This window comes from Pelophylax lessonae (genome assembly GCF_965119305.1).
Source record: "Pelophylax lessonae genome assembly, chromosome: 9".
Taxonomy (NCBI): Eukaryota; Metazoa; Chordata; class Amphibia; order Anura; family Ranidae; genus Pelophylax; species Pelophylax lessonae.
In genome coordinates this window covers 101,346,051-101,359,401 of record NC_138776.1, presented here as the reverse complement: position 1 = coordinate 101,359,401, position 13,351 = coordinate 101,346,051, and the positions used below count along the sequence as shown (strand labels likewise).

Below are 13,351 nucleotides of genomic sequence, written 5' to 3'. Positions count from 1 at the left end.
CCACCCACAGCTCAGTGTGTCTAAATGAACTACAAGCCCCAACATCCTTAGCGGCTGGAGGTTTGTAGTTCTCAATGAACTACCATGGTGCTGAGGAGCTCTGTGGTAGCTCATGGAGTCTTCCTGTCTGGAAGTATCAGCTTACCCGTACGGGCAAGCAGATACACTGACAGTGTGCAGAAAACTTGCATGGCATCAGAAATCTGCTGATCACTGGGGCAAAGCTATCCAGGTTCCTGCAACAAAAATAATAAAAACACATTTTTTTACCTGTAAAAAAAATGTGCATTTATTTATTTTTTCCCAAAAGTGAACTTATCCTTTAAACATTTGCGCATTGCTGAATTCCCTGAATATGAAAAGTATTAAAGTATAAAAAAGGTCAGAGATGCAATGCAAGAATCAGAGAGACTGCATGCTTTAAATTTCAACGTCCTCTCCCCTGGTTCACAAAGCTGCTAGCTGAGGCAAGGACTAGTCCACGATCCCATGTGGAGGATCTTCACCATAGCCCATCCAGGCATAGACTGTCACCACTGTCATCCTGTGAGTTGAAGAGGTTATTGATTTTACATGTTTTTCACTCAAATGTGCCACATTGGTTGCCTGGCGCCTCTCTGCCTCTCTCTCCCCTTCCCTTCTTCTATGCCTGAAATAAAACCTTCCATTTTCTGTCAGCTGTTATCTAAAGCCATTAGTTTTATATCATAAAATAATTAAAACCCAGTTAAGTTCGATTTATTTGGTGTTTATGTCCTGTTGGGTATACTTTCCTTCACTTCCTGTTCTGAAGTTACAAGAGCTAGGAAGAAATCAGTTCAATGTGAAGGGAGGTCTGTTCTTTACCCCAGAACAAGTGTCCTTAATGAAAGATTTTCTTTTACCTCATTGGTCACCTAGACAAATATGAAGGCAAATTTCCCCCAAAAGGAACACTAAGGGTAGTGAAAACATGGCAGACTCTCTCTTCCCCACTCCAAAACTAGAACAAAAGTTATGGCTATAGATACACTTCATGCTACTGCTCAACACTTCATAAAATGAGTGATTCCTAGCATACCTATAATGAAGTTTGATCAAAAATATAGACAAGAATTCAGGTGCTTCAGTCCCAAATAGGGAAAAAAACCTATAAATTCTAAAATATAATAAGTAAGGGAAACACAAGACTAGCACATAATATATGAAAATGTGAATTTAATGAAACCCACTATAAGAGCAAAATTGTACAAAACATGTCATAAATAAATAAATCAGGGAAACAACGTAAATAGAGCCAAATGCGGTAAATCATGCATTGGAGTGAATAGGTTACCCTCCATACCAGACAGGGAGGTACAATAACTCAAATGTTTCAGAACAAACCCCTTTTTCAGCAGAGATCTCTCTCCTGAGGAGGGGGCTTTGTCACAAAACATTCACCATGCCTCCTCTACCTAGTATTACATTGCCATATTAAGGGTAAAATGTTCACTCATTTTAAAATTTACATATTTGATATACCCCACTGGCTCTATTTATTGAATGTTTCTCTGATCTATGGCAGTTATGCTCCAATGAGGGATTGCATTAAATGTGCATTTTCATATGCTGTGTGCTAGTCCTGTGATTTTCATTCTTTCAATTCTTCCCAGATACACAACATAGCTAAAAGATTGTGGACACCTGACCATCACATCTACACTGCATGGGCTTGTGAACACCCATCTAAATTTTTTGAGTTCAGGTGTTTCCAGTAAAAATTACTAATAATGCTACAGCATACAAAGTCATTTTAGACAACTACACAATTCCAACCTTGTGGGTACAGTTTGGGGAGGGTCCTTTATTGTTCACTTTGATTACTGTGCCCCCATGCAAGTTATTCCATAAAGATATGGTTTGAGTTTGGTGTGGAAGAACATAAGCGGCCGGCAGAGCCCTGACTTCAGCTACTGAACACCTTTGGGATAAATGGAATGATGATTGTGAGCCAGATCTTCTCATTGAAAACCAGTACCCCTTTTAGCTGAATGAACTAAAACTCTCACAGACGGAAAGCCTACCCAGGAAGAGTGTAGGCTGTTTGGGCCACATAGAAGGACTCCACATTAGGTCTGGTTCACATTAATGCAACTGCAATTTCTTCCGATTTCCAATACAATTATGCAGTGCAACTGCAGTACAACTTGGTACATTTTTCTATGTGTTTTTGACATGATTTGCATCCTGTCATTTCTAGAGAAGGCAGAGAATAGTTGGGGGAAAAATTGCATCAAAAATGCATGTAGATGTGTTTCCATTTAGTCTATTGGGCACAAAATCACAAAGTTGTGATTCTGTGTGAGCCAAGTCACACCAGGCCCCAATGCCCTAGTCTTATAAGGGCTTGTTGAACATGCCATTCTAAGTCTGATGGTCGGGTATACACAAAATTTTTGCTATATAGCTTCTACTAAATCAGGTGACAGCAGCACAAAGGACACATCACACTGACGGCAAGTAACGTCCCCAACATCCCTTGTGCTGATCTTCTAAAATGTATTTTTAAAATGAAACCTAGGCCTTAAATAGCACAGTCCTAATGGCAAAGTAGTATATGGAGTTAAATTATTCTGAAATAGCTAAAATACAATAAAAAGCACATTTAGCTCAAATTCATACATTAGAGGAGGGCAACAAAGCAAGCCAGTATCCAAAAACAGTCCAAAAAATGTGTCTACCTCTGTCCCTCCACCAAACTATGCTGACAGCACAGCTTACATGGAGCACAACAAGACAGCTTCTTGTTCAGATCTCCCAAGAGGAATGGTCCTATTTTTGTGGAAGCCTAAAACGTGCTTTTTGGTTGTATAAAGCGTGAAGGCTTTATGACTGAAACAACTGTAGGGTTTCTAAATTTCCAGTAGAGTTCTGTTATATGGACAGTTTAAATGCAAATAGTGCTTAGTGGACTTATTCTTTAAATATTTTATGCTATGAAGTGTAGCAGAAGACAGCCCGAATGTATAGTTAATAAATTTATCTAAGGCCCGAAATAATCCACTCTTACTCTGACACACAGGTCTATATGAAAATTAGCTTTGTAACCTTCTGAAATGCGGCAGACATAATGTATTATGGGACAAGTGTATGGGTTTGTGGACATTTCTTAAAATATGAAGAAAAACAGATTACTCACTGAAGCTTATTGCTTTTGTGTCACTTATTTGAAATTTACTAGAAATCCACATTTTAAATTCAAGGAGCAGGCGGATTATTACTGGGGAAATGTCTAAAGCTTACTCTGCTGACTAGTCATTTTTCCAGCGATCACACATCAGAAAAGCATTTCATCAAGAATAATGCCAATGTATTACATTACTGCTTTCTCTGAATAAACCACACTGCATAATAACAACCAATTAGTTTCAAACCCCATTTAAAGGTAAACTCTAGACAAATGTGAATATTTTGCCTGTTTATCTGCTGACTGTCTCCAGTTTCATACAAGCTTTCATCTAATGTACCTGGTTGCCCTGCTAGGCAAGCCTATATATAGTTGCCCGTTTCCTTATTTTCCAAATGGCCATATATCTGAGCGAAAGAAACTGTACTGGTTCCAGTACTGCCCACCTTTTTGGCTTTGTACAGTTTGTTCACAGAGCACTGAAATGTGACAAGAAACTGCATTTCCACCCAGAAGCAATAACGGCAGCGTGCAGAATTTGGCTGCAATCAGCCATTAGACACAGATTATAATGGAGATCTAGCAAAAACGTGTTTGTCACTTTTAGAACGAGTAAGGTTTTTTTTTCATCTGTAAGATCTATCCTAACTTCTTGTCCTGGTGACGACACCCTTTCCATATAGTGCTTTGCAGAATGGGGTTGCATATAGCGCAATGAAAACCTAACCAATGATATGACCCTATCCATATCTAAAGAAAGAAAAGGTTTGGGCTAGAATAATATTTTTAAAGTGATGAGTAAAACAAGAGGTATTTCTTTTTTCAGAATTTAAAATCGGGGCAGTGTTCTATAGATGGTTAGCACTTTTCTCAAGAATGGAGACTGCTATTGCTGACTTATCCATTCTAAGAAATGCTAGTCCCTATGCGGATTTAATGGCTTCAGTATTTTTGGTGTCACTGATCAATATCAAGTATGCAGATCGGAAGCTCTGATTTCATATTAACTATCCTGATTTACATGATTGTTTTTGGCCAGTGACTGGAAAACAGAGGTTGCTAGGTGACCAGCTTTTTTCAGACAGAGGTCAACAATCACAGCCTTCATGTTTCACTTAATAGAGGTTTACTTAAAAAAAAACACTAAGTGTCATTTATATCCAAAATCAAATGCTGCCTCCCTCCCCCCACCACCGAGCACCAGACATATGAATTTTTTTTCTCTTTTATACATGAGCCGTACTATAAATGATGTATATTAGGACACAGACATACACCTTTCGGTGGTTCTTTTCTCCCTAACATTTGGTTTGCCACATGGAATAACTCACTCCCTTTCTATTCAGATTTCATAGCATGCTTTGGAAAATTAATGATTAGATTTGGCTCTAAAGCTCAATTGAAGCCTTGTAACTTTATCAAAATATAGTCCTGCACCTTGGCATATTATGGCTTGTGGTCGATTTTTGCCTGGAAGTGCCTTGGAACATGGAGGAAAGACCAGGAATTTTGTTAGTATGACTTCTATTTGACTTCATATCTATACAGATGGGCTTTCAATTACATTTTTGGGCAATTGGACTGACTAATTCTGAATGACAATTTACATATTCTAATGATAATCCGCTATACAAACTACCTGACCTCCTAGTTCTAGGTAATGGCCTCTCTTAACCAGAACATCCAAAACTGGACTATTAGTAATTCTACCCTTCATTAACAACTGTACATCTAAGCACTCTGTGACCAGTTATTTCCACAAATTGTATGACACCAGAAAATTGCACTGGTGTTATTTTTGGGCAATTTTTACAATATGGTTATATTTGTATCTATGGGTGCAGGTGAACATGTCAAAGACTTTCCAAAGTTATATTTAAAAAAAAAACTTTAAAGATCGTAATAAAGCCTGGTGCACTGTGTTCTAGAAACAACAAAAATATATGTATACTAACATTTGACAGTAGAATAAAGGTCAACTATAAAGAAATAAAAGCAATTCATCTTTTCATCTTGGTCTTTTTTGAACTATAAAATGAGTTGGACAATTTGTGCACATTTGGCCTTCTGCAGTTAGAAAAACATCTCCAAGACACAAATAAGCAATGTGACAAAAAACTGTGTTTACAGAAAAAGAAGCTCTATAGCTGAGATTACATTTTTTTAATCTAAAAGAAATAGAAGAATGTGTCTTACATATGGGGAGTGATGCCCAATATCCAGGCACCAAAATTTTCTGATTGGTAGCCATTTTTATGACTAGGTTCTTGTGACCCGACATCAAAGAGCGTAGCCTGAACAGATCTTATTGGGTCAAAAATGTGGCACATTTCTTGGCCCAAAGAGCATATTATCAATTACCTGACATTACTGTGGAGCTGAACTGATTTCCATTTTTTTCCATAGAAGTAAAGATATCTGTGTTTGATCCTTGCTAACAACATTTCCAATAAACATCAATGGGCAGTACAGTGAGGGGGAAAAAAGTATTTGATCCCCTGCTAATTTTGCACGTTTGCCCACTGAAAAAGATATGATCAGTCTACAATTTTAATGGAAGGTTTATTTTAACAATGAGCGCCAGAATAACAAAAAAATCCTGAAAAACGTATTTTAAAAAAGTTATAAATTGATTTGTATTTTAATGAGTGAAATAAGTATTTAACCCCTTCGCAAAACATGACTTAGTTACTTGGTGTCAAAACCCTTGTTGGCAATCACAGAGGTAAGATGTTTCTTGTAGTTGGCCACCAGGTTTACACACATCTTAGGAGGGATTTTATCCCATTCCTCTTTGCAGATCTTCCCCAAGTCATTAAGGTTTCAAGGCGGACATTCCGTAACTCGAACATTCAGCTCCCTCCACATGTTTTCTATGGAGATCTGGAGATTGGCTATGTCACTCTAGGACCTTAATGTTCTTCTTCTTGAGCCACTCCTTTGTTACCTTGGCAGAGTGCTTTGGGTCATTGTCATGCTGAAATACCCATCTGCAACTCATTTTCAATGCCCAGGCTAAGGGAAGGAGGTTCTGACTCAAGATTTGAAGGTACATGGTCCTGTCCATCGTTCCTTTGATGTAGTAAAGTTGTCCTGTACCCTTAGTAGAAAAACACCCCCAAAACAATGTTTTCACCTGCATGTTTGATGGTGGGGATGGGGTTCTTGAGGTCATAAGCAGCATTCCTCCTCCTCCAAACACGGCAAGTTTAGTTGATGCCAAAGAACTCGATTTTGGTCTCAGCTGACCACAACACTTTCACCCAGTGTTCCTCTTAATCATTCAGATGTTCATTAGCAAACTTCAGAAGAGCCTGTACATATGCTTTTTTTGAGCAAGGGGACCTTGCAGGCGCTGCAGGATTTCAGTCCTTCACGGCGTAGCGTGTTACCAATTGTCTTGGTTAGTATGGTCCCAGCTGCCTTGAGATCATTGAAAAGATTCTCCCGTGTAGTTCTGGGCCGATTCCTCACTGTTCTCATGAGCATTGAAACTCCACAAGGTGAGATCTTGCATGTAGCCCCAGTCTGAGGGAGATTGACAGTTATTTTGGGTTTCTTCCAGTTGCCAATAATCGCACCAACTGTTGTCACCCTCTCACCAAACTGCTTGGCGATGGTCTAGTAGCCCATTACAGCCTTTTGTAGGTTTACAATCTTATCCCTGACATCCTTGAAAAGCTCTTTGGTATTAGCCATGGTGGAGAGATTGGAATCCATGGTGGACTGATTGATTCTGTGGACAGGTGTCTTTTAAACAAGTAACAAGCTGAGATTAAGAGCACTCTCTCAGCTCGTTATCTGTATAGAAGACACCTGGGAGCCAGAAATCTCACTGATTGAAAGGGAAACAATAACTTATTTCACTCATTAAAATGCAAATCAATGCATAACTTTTTTGAAATGCGTTTTCTAGATATTTTTTTGTTATTCTGTCTTTCACTGTTAAAATAAAACTACAGGCAGTCCCCGAGTTACAAACAAGATAGGGTCTGTAGGCATGTTCTTAATTTGAATTTGTTTGTAAGTCAAAACAGGTACATTATTTAAGTGCAACTTCAGCCAAAAAATATTTTTTATGTTTTTTGGATAGCATAGGGAAGGGTTAACATCCCTGTCATGTTTGTTTTGCTGTCTGCACCCCTGTTCAGATGATTTCACCTCACTTTCTGTCCCTGTAACAATTGGATTTTGAAAATTTTGAGTCGACGAGGAAACAAGGATGAGTGATAAAGATTCAGTGGAGACACCCATTTCCCATAATAACCCTTTCAGGGGTGAATTTCCCTAACTAGGGGGAGATATCCTCTCACTTCCTGTTGTCTCCCACCATTTGTAAGTAGGAGTCGTTTGTAAGTCGGATGTTTGTAACCCGGGGACTACCTGTACCATTAAAATTATAGACTGATCATTTCTTTGTCAGCGGGCAAACCTCCAAAATCAGCAGGGGTTCAAATACTTTTTTCCCCTCACTGTAAAGCCTTCCCTTCAGGTCTAAATTGTCAATCTGGAATTCATAAATTGAATGACATGTGACAAAAGTAGCGTTCTGGGTTAATCCATTTGATGAAAAAGTTTTAGCATCTTTGGTATACTCATTTGTAATCTGCATTGCTTAAAAAACTTTAGAAAAGAAACAAATATGCATTATTTTTCTTGAATGAATGCAGCCCATGTATCCAGGTCTATGAATGTAGCACATACTAGGCAAATGACAGCGACATACATGTGGATGGTTATGCTATATTTGCCGGACCTACTTTTTGCCCCATACTGGCAATTTTAGCTTTAGCAGTGTACAAGGGCAGTCTGATTGCACATTCACTCCGTTTTAGTGAGAGTGGAAGATGGTAAGACATTTCTTTTCTTTATGGTCTTTAGTTTAGCGGGCTTTCATTGCACACTGACTGGCATACTCCTTACAGGAATTAATTAACCTTCATGAAGTGCAGTGTGTTTTTTCTTCAACCTGCTGTGAATTGAAATCAACTCAAATGGAACAAAACTGCCTACAGACCAATATAAGTGATATAATGAAGACAATGGAAGATTTTAGAGAAAGGTAGGCCAGTAGACAAGCCATATGGTCTATATTAGAGTCCATATAGAAACTAGCAGAAAAAGGACAACAACAGTATGTATGTTCAATTTACTAACCTATAACATGTTACCTGCCATCTAATGACAGTGTTTTTTAGTCATGTGGCTCTTGCTGCTGAAAATAGCAGGTATGGCAAACAAATTCTCAGAGCTTAACAAATCCTTTAGAGGCTCAGGGGGCTAAAATGTGCCAAAGTGGAAAGGGAGGCTTACATTATCCAGTTTAGGCAGCACAATGGTGCGGAGTATGCTCACTGAACACTGCATCCCAACAATCGATGTATATTCTAAAACCAGCAATGTACATTATTATTGGAGCTCTTCATAGATCTGCAGCAGACACAGACAGAAGCACACTGCACAGTTATTAGCACATTGAAAACATTAACAGCCCATATGCGCTATAGCTGGCGCAGGCAATCTTAAAGAGGTGGAGATCTACCTGAACATGGGAGATCACCAGGCACAGTGTCGTCTCCTCACATCTGATTTAAACCTCTAATTGCTGCACTAATGTTCGTTTGCATTGCACGGCAATCATGGATTTAAATCAGGTGGTGAGAAGGCAACATATCGCCTACTCACCACCTGTTAACCACTTAGGGACTTGGCCTATTTCTGGCACTTGTAGTTTACATGTTAAAATATATATTTTTGTTTTTTTACTAGAAAATTACTTAGAACCCCCAAACATTATATATATATTTTTTAGCAGAGACCCTAAAGAATAAAATAGAGATCATTGCAATATTTATCACACCGGATTTGCACAGCGGTCTTACAAACGCAATTTTTATGGGAAAAATATACTTTTTTTTTAAATAATGTTTGGTGTGTCTCTCAGGTGGCTTGTGGCAAACTTTAACCACTTGCCTACAGTGCACTTTCACCCCCTTCCTGCCCAGACTGATTTTCAGCTTTCAGCGCTCTCACACTTTGAATGACAATTACTCAGTCATGCAACACTGTACCCATAAAAAAATTGTGTCCTTTTTTTCCACACAAATAGAGCTTTCTTTTGATGGTATTTAATCACTACTGGGTTTTTTATTTTTTGTGCTATAAATAAAAAAAGACTGAAAATATTGTGAAAAAACGCATTTTTCTTTGTTTCTGTCATAAAATTTAGCAAATTAGTAATTTTTCTTCACAAATTTTGGCCAAAATTTATACTGCTACTTATCTTTGGTAAAAATAACCCAAATAAGTGTATATTATTTGGTCTTTGTGAAAGTTATAGAGTCCACAAGTTATGGTGCTAATCATTGAAAATTGATCACACTTGACCACTCCTGATGTACTGAAGGCCTATCTCATTTCTTGAGACACTAAAAAGTCAGGAAAGTACAAATAACCCCCAAATGACCCCTTTTTGGAAAGTAGACATTCCAAGGTATTTAATAAGGGGCATAGTGAGTTTTTTGAAGTTGTCATTTTTTCCCACAACTCTTTGCAAAATGAAGATTTTTTTCTTTTTTTTTTTTACAAATTGACGTATTAACAGGTTATTTCTCTCACACAGCATATGTATACTTGCAACTACACCCCAAAACACATTCTACTACTCCTCCTGAGTATGGCGATACCACATGTGTGAGACTTTTTCACAGACTGGCCACATACAGAGGCCTAACATCCAAGTAGTACCGTCCGGCATTCTAGGAGCACAAATTACACATATAATTTCCTGACAACCTATCGCACTTTTGAAGGCCCTGGAGCACCAGGACAATGGAAACCCCCATAAAATGACCCAATTTTGGAAAGCAAACAGCCCAACGTATAATTTTTGAGGCATAATGAGTCTATTGAATGTGTCATTTTTTTCCACAAGTTTTTGGAAAATGAGGAAAGAAAATGAAAACACTTTTTTTTACACAAAGCTGTCCATTTATGCAATATTTCTAACACATAGCATGTACATAGCAAAAATTGCACCCCAAAATACATTCTGCTATTCCTCCTGAGTATGGCGATACCACATGTGTAACACTTTTTCACAGCCTGGCCACATACATAGGCCTAACATTCAAGTAGCACTTTTCACAAAGTTGTCCATTTATCCACTTTAAGACTGGGCCTATTTTTGACACTTGGTGTTTACAAGCTAAAATCATTTTTTTTGCTAGAAAACTACTTAGAACCCCCAAATATTATATATTTTTTTTAGCAGAGACCCTAGAGAATAAAATGGAGATCGTTGCAATATTTTTTATCACACCATATTTGTGCAGCAGTCTTCCAAATGCGATTTTTTTGAAAAAAAATAACTTTTTTTTAACTTAAAAATAAGAAAACAGTAAATTTAGCCCAATTTTTTTCCATAATGTGAAAGATAATGTTACGCCGAGTAATTAGATACCCAACATGTCATGCTTCAAAATTGCGCATGCTCACAGAATGGCGCTAAACATTGGTACTTAAAAATCCCCATAGGCAACATTTTAAAAATTTCTGCAGGTTACTAGCTTAGAGTTACAGAGGAGGTCTAGGGCTCAAATTATTGCTCTTGCTCTAACGATCGCGGAGATACCTCACATGTATGGTTTGAACACCGTTTACATATGTGGGCGGGACTTGCGTATGCATTTGCTTCTGCGTGCGGCTAACGGGGACAGGGCGCTTTAATTTTTTTTTTCCTATTTATTTTATTTATTATTTTTTTATTTTTACACAGTTTAAAAAAAAATGTTTTGATCATTTTTATTCCTATTAAAAGGAATGTAGGCATGACAGGTCCTCTTTATTGTGAGATCTGGGGTCAAAAAGACCTCACACCTCACAACTACACTAAAACAGAAAAAAAAAAAAAAAATTGTTAAAAAAGGAAAAAAAAAAAAAAAGCGGCCCTTTAAACCGGTTGCTAGGCAACATCTTTTGACGTAGCTCCGGTCCTCCAAGACCATAGAGTCAAGTGAGGGCCATCTTGCCCTCACTCGACTTCCTGTCTCTGAGGATCCGGGACCGGATAGTTTTCCCCGCGGGCGGCGGGTCCGGTAAGCTGGGAAAACATCTGGGACGCGGCAGGAGGGGGGTGCACCTCTTCCCCTGCATCGTAAGGGTAATTCCGCGGCGAATCCGCCACTGGGACCACCCTTCTCTGAAAGCCGACCGCCCGCCGTTTCAAAAAATACCGGGGTTATGGGGGCTATCTGCTGCCATAACCCCAGTATTTAGCTTTTAATGGCCGACGCATATAGTCGTTAGGCGGTCAGTAAGTGATTGCATGTATATGGCAAACAGGTGACGATGACTGATGGGGTGACAGGTGACGATGATTGATGAGGTGACAGGTGACGATGATTGATGGGGTGACAGATGACAATCACTGACGGGGCGACAAGTGACGATGATTGATGGGGTGACAAGTGACGATGATTGATAGGGTGACAGATGACGATGATTGATGGGGTGACAGATGACGATGACTGATGGGGTGACAGGTGACGGGCGATGGTCACTGATGGGTGACAGGCGATGGTCACTGATAGGTGACAGGTGACGGGCGATGGTGCACGGCGGCACTGATGGCAGTCTCTGGTGACAGGTGAACTTTAGGCTATGTTCACATGTGGGCGTAGCGGATCAGGGCAGAATCACTGTGATTCTGCCCGCGATCCAGAAATCATTGCAAATGGCGGGACGCCTGTGCGTTGCCCGTGATTTGCAATAGCACCCCAAACGCTGTGCGATGTTGCTGCAATTTTCGCCTGCCGAATCGAGGTAACATCGCGCAAACAACGCATGACGCCCCAAAGAAGCTCTTGTACCTTTTTTGGGTGTCATGCGTTGTTTGCGCGATGTTACCGCGATTCGGCAGGTGGAAATCGCGGCATCACACAGCGTTTGGGGTGCTATTGCAAATCACGGGCAACGCACAGGCGTCCCGCAATTTGCAATGATTTACGGATCGCGGGCAGATGTGAACGTAGCCTTATGGGTGTCAATTTCTGGGCACTGATGAGGTGACTTTTGGGTGACAGGTGCAATTGGGGGGGGGGGGGGGTGAGGACTGTGTGGGGACCTTTATTTTTGTCATTTTTACTTTTACAGGTACACAGAGCAGTAAGTCACTGTTTCTAGCTCTGCTCCCCTCACACTGGAAGCTGTGTGAGGGGAGAAGAGCTAGTAACAGTGAGATACTGCTCTTTGTTTACATTTTGTGATCGGCTGTGAATGGATTCACAGCCGATCACTTAGTAAACAGTCACTTTCAGTGACTGTTTACTACTGCCGGTGACAGCTGTGTTCCTACGGAACACAGCGCCACCGACATGATCGCGCATGCGCGGTCATTTTCCGGGCTACTCCATTGTGATCGGCTGTGTCATTGGAACACAGCCGATCATGTGGGAAACAGCCACGCCCATTGGCTGTTTCCCCCCTGCCGGTGACGGGGGGTGTCCCGGGGGCACCCCGACACCGGCAGTGCAGGGCGGCGCGCACACGATCGCGCGCCTGCCCTGTTTTCTGGGATCACGTCATATGACGTCTTCCCAGGATAATGGTCGCACCGCTCCACCGTCAATTGACGGCGGGCGGGCGGCAAGTGGTTAAACAACACTTTTTAATGGATATCTTTAAGAAATGGCTTTCTTCTTGCCACTCTTCCATAAAGGCCAGATTTGTGCAGTATACGACTGATTGTTGTCCTATGGACAGAGTCTCCCACCTCAGCTGTAGATCTCTGCAGTTCATCCAGCGTGATCATGGGCCTCTTGGCTGCATCTCTGATCAGTCTTCTCCTTGTATGAGCTGAAAGTTTAGAGGGACGGCCAGGTCTTCGTAGATTTGCAGTGGTCTGATACTCCTTCCATTTTAATAATATCACTTGCACAGTGCTCCTTGGGATGTTTAAAGCTTGGGAAATCTTTTTGTATCCAAATCTGGCTTTAAACTTCTCCACAACAGTATCTCGGACTTGCCTGGTGTGTTCCTTGTTCTTCATGATGCTCTCTGCACTTTAAACGGACCTTTGAGACTATCACAGTGCAGGTGCATTTATTACGGAGACTTGATTACACACAGGTGGATTATATTTATCATCATCAGTCATTTAGGTCAACATTGGATCATTCAGAGATCCTCACTGAACTTCTGGAG

The 13,351-nt window shown here is 40.2% G+C and overlaps 1 protein-coding gene across 2 annotated transcripts in view; it reads right to left on the bottom strand.

Annotated features, from left to right (window-relative positions):
- The window catches only part of BTRC (beta-transducin repeat containing E3 ubiquitin protein ligase), a 339,554-nt gene that overhangs the window by 27,511 nt on the left and 298,692 nt on the right, over nt 1–13,351 (bottom strand). The window lies entirely within an intron of this gene.